Below are 9,834 nucleotides of genomic sequence, written 5' to 3'. Positions count from 1 at the left end.
ACTTTCACATTCATCACATCGGCTATTAGGCCTTATCACATATATACACTTTCACATTCATCACATCGGCTATTAGGCCTTATCACATATATACACTTTCACATTCATCACATCGGCTATTAGGCCTTATCACACATATACACTTTCACATTCATCACATCGGCCATTAGGCCTTATCACATATATATACACTTTCACATTCATCACATCGGCCATTAGGCCTTATCACATATATACACTTTCACATTCATCACATCGGCTATTAGGCCTTATCACATATATACACTGTCTTGGCTGAATCTACATCTATCATTTTCCAATATCACAATTTAGAATTCACGCATGGGTTTAATCAATAGCTTATGAGCAACTAGAACAAGTTTATCAAGGTTTACAACACAATCTCAAATTCAGCACAAGCTGTTTTTCCTGAGCAATAGTCACTAAATCATTTATAACTGGAGCTACAAAACTCCAAATCACTTTCCGTTAATTTTTCCTGAATATAGACTCGTATATCTTCCATCCATAAAATTTCCAGAATTTTAGGTTTAGCCAATCAATACCAGATTTTTCTTAAAGTTTCCCCTGTTTCACTGTTTGACTAATCTGACCACTCTTCACTACGAATCATATTTCTCATTTTACAGAATTCAAAATGTGTTGTATTTGATTTCATTTGAAACTAGACTCATTAAGGAGTCTAAGCATATAAATTTTATCTTATAACCATTTTTGTACAATTTATAATGATTTTCTAAAAACAGAACAGGGGATTTCGGAGTCATTCTGACACCGTCTCACACAACTTTAAATATCTCATTATCGGAAATTCCTTTGCTTACACGGTTTCTTTTATAAGAAACTAGACTCATTAAGCTTTAATTTCATGTCTCATTCAGCCTCTAATTCAAGTCCATAAATTTATGGTGATTTTCTAAAGTCACGTTACTGCTGCTGTCCGAAGCAGACTATTTCAAATTACCCTTAAATTCCCAAGCTCAAACACTTAAGAACTTACCATTTGAGCTTAGAACATATCATGGCCACATCATATCTTATTAAATCAACTCATCATGTCCTATTATAATTGAATTTACTCAACGTTTAAACACTTAAAACTTACAATGGAATCAAACTCTAATACTTAAGAACTTACCTTGAATTTGATCGACTTAGTACAAATCGGCTATTCAACTACTTTCTCTTTTCCCCTATCCGAAGTTGGTGTCCTTTGTTCTTGAGCTAGATTTAAACAAATTCAAATCATTACTAATCCATAATTCATGCACCTTATTTCGGGTATATCAAAAATCATTCAACCAAGTATTCAAATATAGCTTACACCAAATTCACATTAGGCACTCTATTAACGCAACATAACCATTTTCACCTTGTTAACACATAATCGGCAAGGTTAAATCCCATATACACAACTTAAGTCCATCCTTTAACAATCATAATTCACTATAAGGCCGAAAGCTACCTAAACATCACTCTCAAGTCTCTTTTTACCATTTAACAACCCTAAAGCTTACTTAATAGTCAATTTAAAATTAAAAAAACAACATCCAAAATTTAACACAATGCCACATAGCCGAATACCACTTTTAGTAATGAAATTCATCTTTAACACAAAATTACTAAGCCTCACTTAATAATTAACTATTTAGTACTCTCAAACATCAAATACTTCAAATTTTATGCAATCCACACCATAGCCAAAATGCTTAATATAAGAAATTGAGTTAAATTTGAGCTAAATTTAAGCTCCCAATCATAAACTAAACTTATAACTTTACACACTCAATAATTTTAACATTATCAAGTCCATCCAACACTTATCCAGCAACTTTTAACTTTAAAAACAAATCCCTAGCTCAAAAACACATGAACCGAACTTAGTACGCCACTTAGACCAAAATTAGCAAATGGGTTTCGGCTAGATAAAGAAGTGAAGCTCGTATTCATCAAAATTTAACAAAATTACAATGAAATTACCTTAGAAATTGGCCTCCAAAAGACCGAACATTCCCAAAACACCTTCCCCTTTTTCTTTCTTTAGTTTCGGCTAGAACCCAAAAACAATGAAGTCTCCCCTCCTTCCCTAGCTCACGGCACTTCAAGAAAAGAAAGAAGATGAAGACTTTCTCTTGCTTTCTTATTTTATTCCCCCTTTCTTTTAATTATTCTTTCTTCCATAATATAAAGCCATTAACTATTATCATGCTAAAATAAAATGCATATAATATCTATCAACTATCATTATGGCAGGCCATTAATTAAAATTGGTCCATTTGACATGCAAGTCCCTCATGTCAATAACTCATGCATTATTTGGCCACTTTAAATTTCACCTATCACATTTTCAAGTCTTATCACATGGGTCATTTCTTATAAATTAACACCGCCTTGATAAAAATCAAGGCACGAAATATTCGCACATACAAATTCCACATTCAATAAGCATAGAATATAACATCTGATTATTTTTGTGACTCGGTTTTGGGGTTCCAAAACCACTTTCGACTAGGGTCAAATTAGGGGTGTCACATTCTTTGCCATTTACTCCTTCAATAGATCTTTCATAGATGAAGAACTCGAAGCTGAATTTTGCTGACCATTTTGCCCTAGCATAAGTTGATTGTATCCGCAACATTTTGTTGGATAGCATTGCTAGAATTTCCCACCCCTTGATTACTCCAACTGAAGTTGGGATGTTGCTTCCACCCCGGATTACATGTGTTGGAATATAGGTTGTTGTTGCTGCGATCAAAATTTCCCATATAATAAACTAAGGCTGGATTCGATGGGCATTCATCAAATACATGATCTTCTCTACAGTAAAGACATGCTAACTCAGCTGTTTTTATTTCCTGCACTGCAAGTGGTCTTTTTAGTGTTTTAATCATATTTGTTAATATGATACCTGAACTGTTAGTGAAGTAATCGCATCAAGTGCGATTTCTTAAGAAACTCTTTTGCGAGTTCCTACTCTGGTCATGGGTTATTGATAACCGTTGTTTGGTATCCTCTCTAGAATTTCATATGCCTTATTATATGATTTATCGAGCAAATCCCATTGGTAGATGCGTTGACCATCATCCTTATATATGCATTTAATCTATTGTAAAACATTTTCATTTATGTCAAATCTTGAAAACCATGCATCGAGCATTTTATAATTAACTCTTTGAATCACTCCTATGCTTCATATAATGTTTCATCCTCAGATTGCCGAAAGGACGTAATATCGTTCCTCAGTTTGTCATTCATGTTCGGATGATTATATCACAACAAAAACTTCTGAAAAAGTTCATTCCAAGATGCCACTATACTTGACAGCAATGCATTTAACCATGCTCTGGCACAATCTCGCAATTAATAAGGGAATAACTTCAGTTTCAGGGCATCTTCAGGAACACCATGCTACCTGAATGAATCGCAGACTTCCAAAAAGAGTCTTAATCCAAAAAATGCTTGGATCACATCCAAAAGGTCGTCGCAAGTTGATTGGTTTTCTATCGTGTGTAAATGTCTAATATGAATGTGCAAGTATACATGTCGAATCAAGTAATAAAGTGATGAGTAAGTATTGTCTCCACAAGGATCGGAATTGATTAAAATAATTGGTTATGCTATTACTATGAAATTGACTAATTAAACTGTGCAAAAGAAACAGGTGACAAATTGATAAAGAAATGTAATGAATGGGTTAATAAAATCAATTATGAATGAAAATATGCTAGGGCAATTAAAATGCTGTGCCAATTCTCAAAGAATAAGTGGAAAAGAGTTTGTACTGTTGAATGATAAAGGTTAGAATTACTCGGGCTTATTTTTATAACATAATAATGCCATGGCAAAATCTTGACCATTCTACTGCTCAAGGACTCACTACTATAGTTTGCTTCTTTAGAAAGCCAGACTTTGAGCTATCATTCTGAGTTTTTGCATGTCTACAGAACTCAAGAATGATTCCAAACTTTTCTTCCTTTCCCTTTACAGATCGCAACTTCTACATCTAGAGTGCTACAAATTTTCTATCAAACACTTGCCTTTATCAATTGATTATAATCTAATCTAATTAATCTTTCCAGAATTAAATCAAATCTAATAACATACCATATAGTCATCTATTTCTAGAGCTTACATGCATGCATGTAAAATAATCACAAATCGAATGAAATAGTATTCTACTCAAAATCAAACCATGGGCATTAAAGATAACAAAAATTCACCCAAATAATTTCAACCCAATGAGAATTAGCTCATGGGTTGAACATTCAAATCCATAACAAAACCATTCAACATTATTGTTTAAATTCACGAATCAAAAAGTTGAAATTAGAAATAAAGGTAGAACTGTAGGAAGCTTTCGCTACTCTATCTTTCTTTCTAATAATGAGAATTGATGCAAAACTCAAGGTAGATTTCTATTCCCCTTTTTTGCATCTGTAATTCTTTTGCTCTATAAGCTGCTACCTTTTCCTCTATTTCTTTGAGATTTTTCATACAAGAACCTGATGCAGAGAGGAAAAAATGGTTTTTCATTCTTCTTTCTCTCCTTTTTCCTTTTTTATTGTGTAGGTCCTTCCTTCTTAGCACACACCTTTTCCTTCCTCTTTTTCAGGGTGGTTTATATGGTACAAGTACAGCTGGCTGAATGTGATGTAGATTGAGTGCTGCGTCATCTTTTTGGAATTGCCATGGTATTTTTGTTGGCAATATAACCAACATTCTGTCATGGCAATATTTCACTTCATTCATTTTCCTAAACTTTTTTCTCTTCTCTTCTTCATCCTGCACTGCCAACCACAAACAACACATTTCTTCCCGAATAATAGGAATAGCAAATAATAACATTTATAGCACAATCCAAGCTTTGTTATGTAATGTTCTAAAAATATCTAAAAAATACAAAGATATTTACTTAATTACAAACAATTAATTCAATCTAGAGTCTTGAAGTATAACTTTTTTCAAGAGTTATCTTTTTCTAAACTTGAAAATTGACAACTTTAGTGAATGGAATTTAATAAATTTCACTCCATCCGTGCATGTATCACTGTTCATGCTCAATTCAACATTTACCTTTTGAACAACAAGATCATTTCATTCCATTTCAATTTCTCATTTTCATTTTAATCATTTTGCTTGATGAACCCTAGTAAGCGGACTTGGATAAATTATGACAACATCAGGTTACTCGTCTGAGCAAAACTTGTGTCACATGTATTTTCGAGTCCAGAACAAATGTTGGATCTTAGTATCATCTGTAATCAATCTTATACAAGCACGCACAATACCCTATCAACATGCCAATCATATCCTAACATTTACTAAGTTCACACAGGCATCTTTAACACATGTAAACATTTCTTTTCAATTTAGTCCAGCTCTAGCCTTTTTTAACCAATTTACAATGAAACACATATATAATTACAATTTGATAAACTGTAAATTTTACATATTTTTATTCAATGTTTAATGCATTTTATGGTTGATTTCCCATTAGAATTGGTGAATTCGATGCTCCTAATGCTTTAATTTCACGTTTTATACTTAAGAGAGCATAAGAGAATGAAAGGAATGAGAAAAGGGACAAAAACAGAGAAAATGGGCCAAAGTATGAAATCAACACGGCCTGGACCTCCTCACACGGGCAGACCACACGGCCGTGTCAATTTGGCAGGCTCGAACACGGCCTGAAGTAATCGAACATGGGCGTGTGCCACGGACGTGTCCCTGCCGAGCCCAAGTTGAGTCCAATTCAGAAAAGGCTAATTATGAGGGCTTCTAGGCATTCCAAAGCCTATAAATACACCCTAAAGAAAGAAGAAAAGGAGAGACGGAGAAGAGGGAGTAAGAAATTACTCCAAGGAAGCCGATTGATCGATCTTAGAATCCAAATTCATCATCAAGACTGAAGATCTCTCCTCAATTTCCCTTCAGGAGTTTTGGGTTTTCTTTATGTTTTGTATTCTTTATTCTTCTGAGATGTTTTCTTATTTAGTTATGAACTAAAACCCCTAAATACCGAAGGGGAATGAAACCTAAGACGAATCTTGTTAGTATTTTCTGAATCGTATGATAAATATTTAACTTGTTCTTAATTATGTGTTCTTAATTCTTGGTTTGATATCCCAGGATACTAATTCAAGACATGCTCTTATTTAGAGGAGGAATAGACCTTGTCTAAGAGTACATTTGCCATAAATAAGCAGAGTTGATTGTGCGCCTAGACATAGGGTGACAAGATTTTGCCAGATTATGGTGAAACCTAATAAGTGGATCCATAGATTGAGTTAATGCAACCCTAGAGTGTTAATTAGAGAAAAGTCTCGGTTATTCAATCTAGGGATTAAACGTTATTAGTCTTGAATAGCGATAATAACATAACTTAGGGATCTCTACAGAACAAGTTAAATGAATAAATCATCTGATTCAGAGCCAGAAATAACAAGTAAAGTCTAGGTGGATTTTTCCTTAGGTATTGTCTTAAGTCAATCGATTTTTCCCAAAAGCAATTCCCCAATTCTTTTCTCTGTACGTTCTTAGTTTAGATAATTAGTTAATTAAAACAAAACCTCTTTATTCTGAGGCTAGATAATAAAAAGACAATCATTACTAGTACTTTTAGTTCCTTTGGGTTCGAAAATCCGGTCTTGCTAAAACTATACTACTGTTCGATAGGTACACTTGCCTATATCACAATAATAGTTAGTTCAAGAACGAGTAATTATAAATATTTAAAACCTATCACGAAATAACGCGATCAAGTTTTTGGCGCCGTTGCTGGGGAACTGAAATATTAGGAACGCTCAATTTTTATTACTTTAGCCATTTATTTTTCTTGCAATTTAATTTAATTTATTATTATTATTTATTGACTTATTTTTTTCTTTCTCTTGGCAGGTTTTTATATTTTTTGACTAGAAGAAACCTGTCAGGACCATTATTTTTTGACGAAGAAATCAATCGTACAGTTCGTAGAAACCAAAGAGAAATAAGGCGAAGCTTAAGATACACGGAGAACGAGTAAGAAAACGATACTCAACCCCCAACCGAAGAGATGGCTGAAAACTAAGGCAATTACCTACCTCGTGCAATTGCGGTTAATCAAAATCCTGCTCCACGCACTATGTATGATTATGCTAAACTTTCTTTAACTGGAACTGAATCAAGCATAGTTAGTCCTGTTGTAGTTGCATATACTTTCGAATTAAAACCTAACTCTATTCAAATGATACAACAATTTGTTCAGTTTGATGGTTTGCAGGATGAGGATCCCAACGCTCATTTAGCCAACTTCTTAGAACTATGCGATACATTTAAAATTAATGGCATTTCTGATGATGCCATACATCTTCGGTCGTTTCCCTTTTCATTGAGGAACAAAGCTAAACAGTGGTTGAACTCGTTACCATAAGGGTCAATTACTACTTGGGAACAAATTACCGAAAAATTCTTGCTAAAATATTTTCTACCGGCTAAAATAGCTAAATTACGTAATGATATCTCTTCTTTTGTGCATATGGATTTAGAAACCTTCTACGATGCATGGGAGAGATACAAGGACTTACTGAGAAGGTGCCATCACCATGGGTTAGCGCTTTAGCTCCAAGTACAAACATTTCACAATGGTCTGAATTATTCGACTCGGCAAATGGTTGACGTAGCGGTGAGAGGAACCATCAACAATAAAACACCAGAAGATGCCTATGAGTTTATAGAGGAGATGTCACTGAATAACTATCAGTGGCAAGTCATGAGGACAAAGCCAACGAAAACAGCCGGTGTTTATAACATCGATTCAGTCACAATGCTCTCTAATCAGGTAGAACTCTTAAATAAAAAGATTGATGGTTTTCTTAATTCTTCACAGGTTCACCCAGTAATGCAGTGCGAAGCAAGTAGCGGTGGAACAAACCATTCAAAATACCAACCTTATGGCCACAGCATGGATAACGAGCAATTAAACTACATGGGTAATAATCTTCGACCTCAAAACAATCCATATAGTAACACTTATAATGCAGGTTGGAGGAACCATCCCAATTTCTCATGGGGCGGTCAAGGAAATCAAAGACCACAACATCCTCCGGGCTACCAATAACCACCTTACCAACAGGAAAAGAAACCAAACCTTGAAGAGATGCTCTCAAAGTTTATAACAGTGTCAAAAACCCATTTTCAGAACACTGAGACAGCACTTAAAAATCAACAAGTGTTGATCCAAAGCCTCAAAACTCAGATAGGCCAGCTTTCCAAACTAATCTCCGAATGACCACAGGGCAGTTTGCCAAGTAATATCGAACCTAACCCAAGGGAACAACTCAACACAATTAATATTCAAGATGACAAAGGAGTCGTTGAGACTGAACCAGAATTGAGGCAAGAAACTATGGTAAGCAAAGGTCAAGGTGAGGTAGATCAAAATACAAGCAAACCAGTAACTATCGAATATAAACCTCGTATGTCATACCCCAACGCGACAAGGAAAGACCACTTAGATGAACAATTTGGTAAATTCCTTAAACTCTTAAAAAAATTACATATTAACTTACCGTTTATTGAAGCTCTATCGCAGATGTCAAATGCAATGAAATTTTTAAAAGAGCTTTTAGCAAACAAGCGAAAGTTGGAAGAGGCGTCGCATGTGGAGCTTAACGCAGTTTGCTCGGCCATTCTCCAAAATAAACTACCCAACAAACTAAAAGACCTAGGGAGCTTTACTATTCCTTGCTTAATTGGTAGTTTAGATGTTAATCATGCATTAGCTGATCTAGGGGCTAGTATCAATGCCATGCCTTACAAAATGTTTAAGCAACTAGGTCTCGGGAAACCCAAACAGACTAGGATGAGCATTCAATTAGCAGATAAAACTATAAGATTCCCTAGAAGTATTATTGAAGATGTGCTAGTTAAAATCGATAAAATTATATTTCCCGTTGACTTTATTGTTCTAGACATAGAAGAGGATAGCAACACTCCCTTAATTTTAGGAAGGCCCTTTTTAGCAATGGCTAAAACCATCATTGATGTTCGCACAGGTGAACTCACACTCCAGGTGGGAGACGAAACAATCACCCTTCAAGCTCGCAATTCTGGCAACACATTAAGAATTGAAAGTGATCATTTAAACCATTCTACTAAAACTAACAATATGGTGCAACCTACTTTGTAGAAAATAAGTCTGAAGGAAGAACACGAGTCATTCTCAAGCCCTAGTAGAGGACCTGTTCATGAAGATCGATGATTACAAATCGAGGAACTCAGTGAATGGCGGACGCACAAACCAAGAATACCCGACAAACCAAAACTATGCCAAAACGAGCCCGATACCTCTCCAAATCAACTTAAGGTTAGTGATAAGGTCTTATTAGATGTCGCAGATCCCCACATTGTCACTACCACAATGAATGAGAAAATCCCTCTTATGGTACTCTGTATTTTTCCCTTTTGTACAGTGGAGGTGAGTCATCCCAAGTTCGACACTTTTAAGGTAAACAACACCCGATTAAAACATTGTTTTGATGAGATTGATAGTAGGAATGAGGAGTATAAACTCTTCAAACCACCATGACCATTCACTGGAGAGGTAAGTCGAGCTTAGACTATAAATAAGTGCTTCTCGGGAGGCAACCCGAGCACTAACAATATTAATTTCTTTAAATTTTGGTATTTAACTCCTAACTTACTAATAGAAATCTTCAATACAAGTGTTTCCACAGAGACACGGCCAAGCACACGGGCGTGCTTAAGGCCGTGTGAAAATAGGGCAAAAGATTTCCCCAACACGGGCTACAATTAAACGCCACGACCGTGCGA

The 9,834-nt window shown here is 35.2% G+C and overlaps 2 non-coding genes across 2 annotated transcripts; one reads left to right on the top strand and one right to left on the bottom strand.

Moving 5' to 3' along the window:
- The first annotated feature begins 3,160 nt into the window (after positions 1-3,160).
- LOC121207697 (small nucleolar RNA R71) lies at positions 3,161-3,267 on the top strand. The gene has a single exon (XR_005902821.1). It is a non-coding gene; the product is annotated as a small nucleolar RNA R71 (small nucleolar RNA).
- A 4,237-nt stretch (positions 3,268-7,504) lies between these two features.
- On the bottom strand, positions 7,505-7,611 carry LOC121207819 (small nucleolar RNA R71). The gene has a single exon (XR_005902935.1). It is a non-coding gene; the product is annotated as a small nucleolar RNA R71 (small nucleolar RNA).
- Positions 7,612-9,834: the final 2,223 nt, after the last annotated feature.

This window comes from Gossypium hirsutum, chromosome A01, assembly GCF_007990345.1.
Source record: "Gossypium hirsutum isolate 1008001.06 chromosome A01, Gossypium_hirsutum_v2.1, whole genome shotgun sequence".
In the NCBI taxonomy this organism is placed as follows: domain Eukaryota; kingdom Viridiplantae; phylum Streptophyta; class Magnoliopsida; order Malvales; family Malvaceae; genus Gossypium; species Gossypium hirsutum.
Note: the sequence above shows the minus strand (reverse complement) of the source record. Positions and strands in the feature narration are given on the sequence as shown.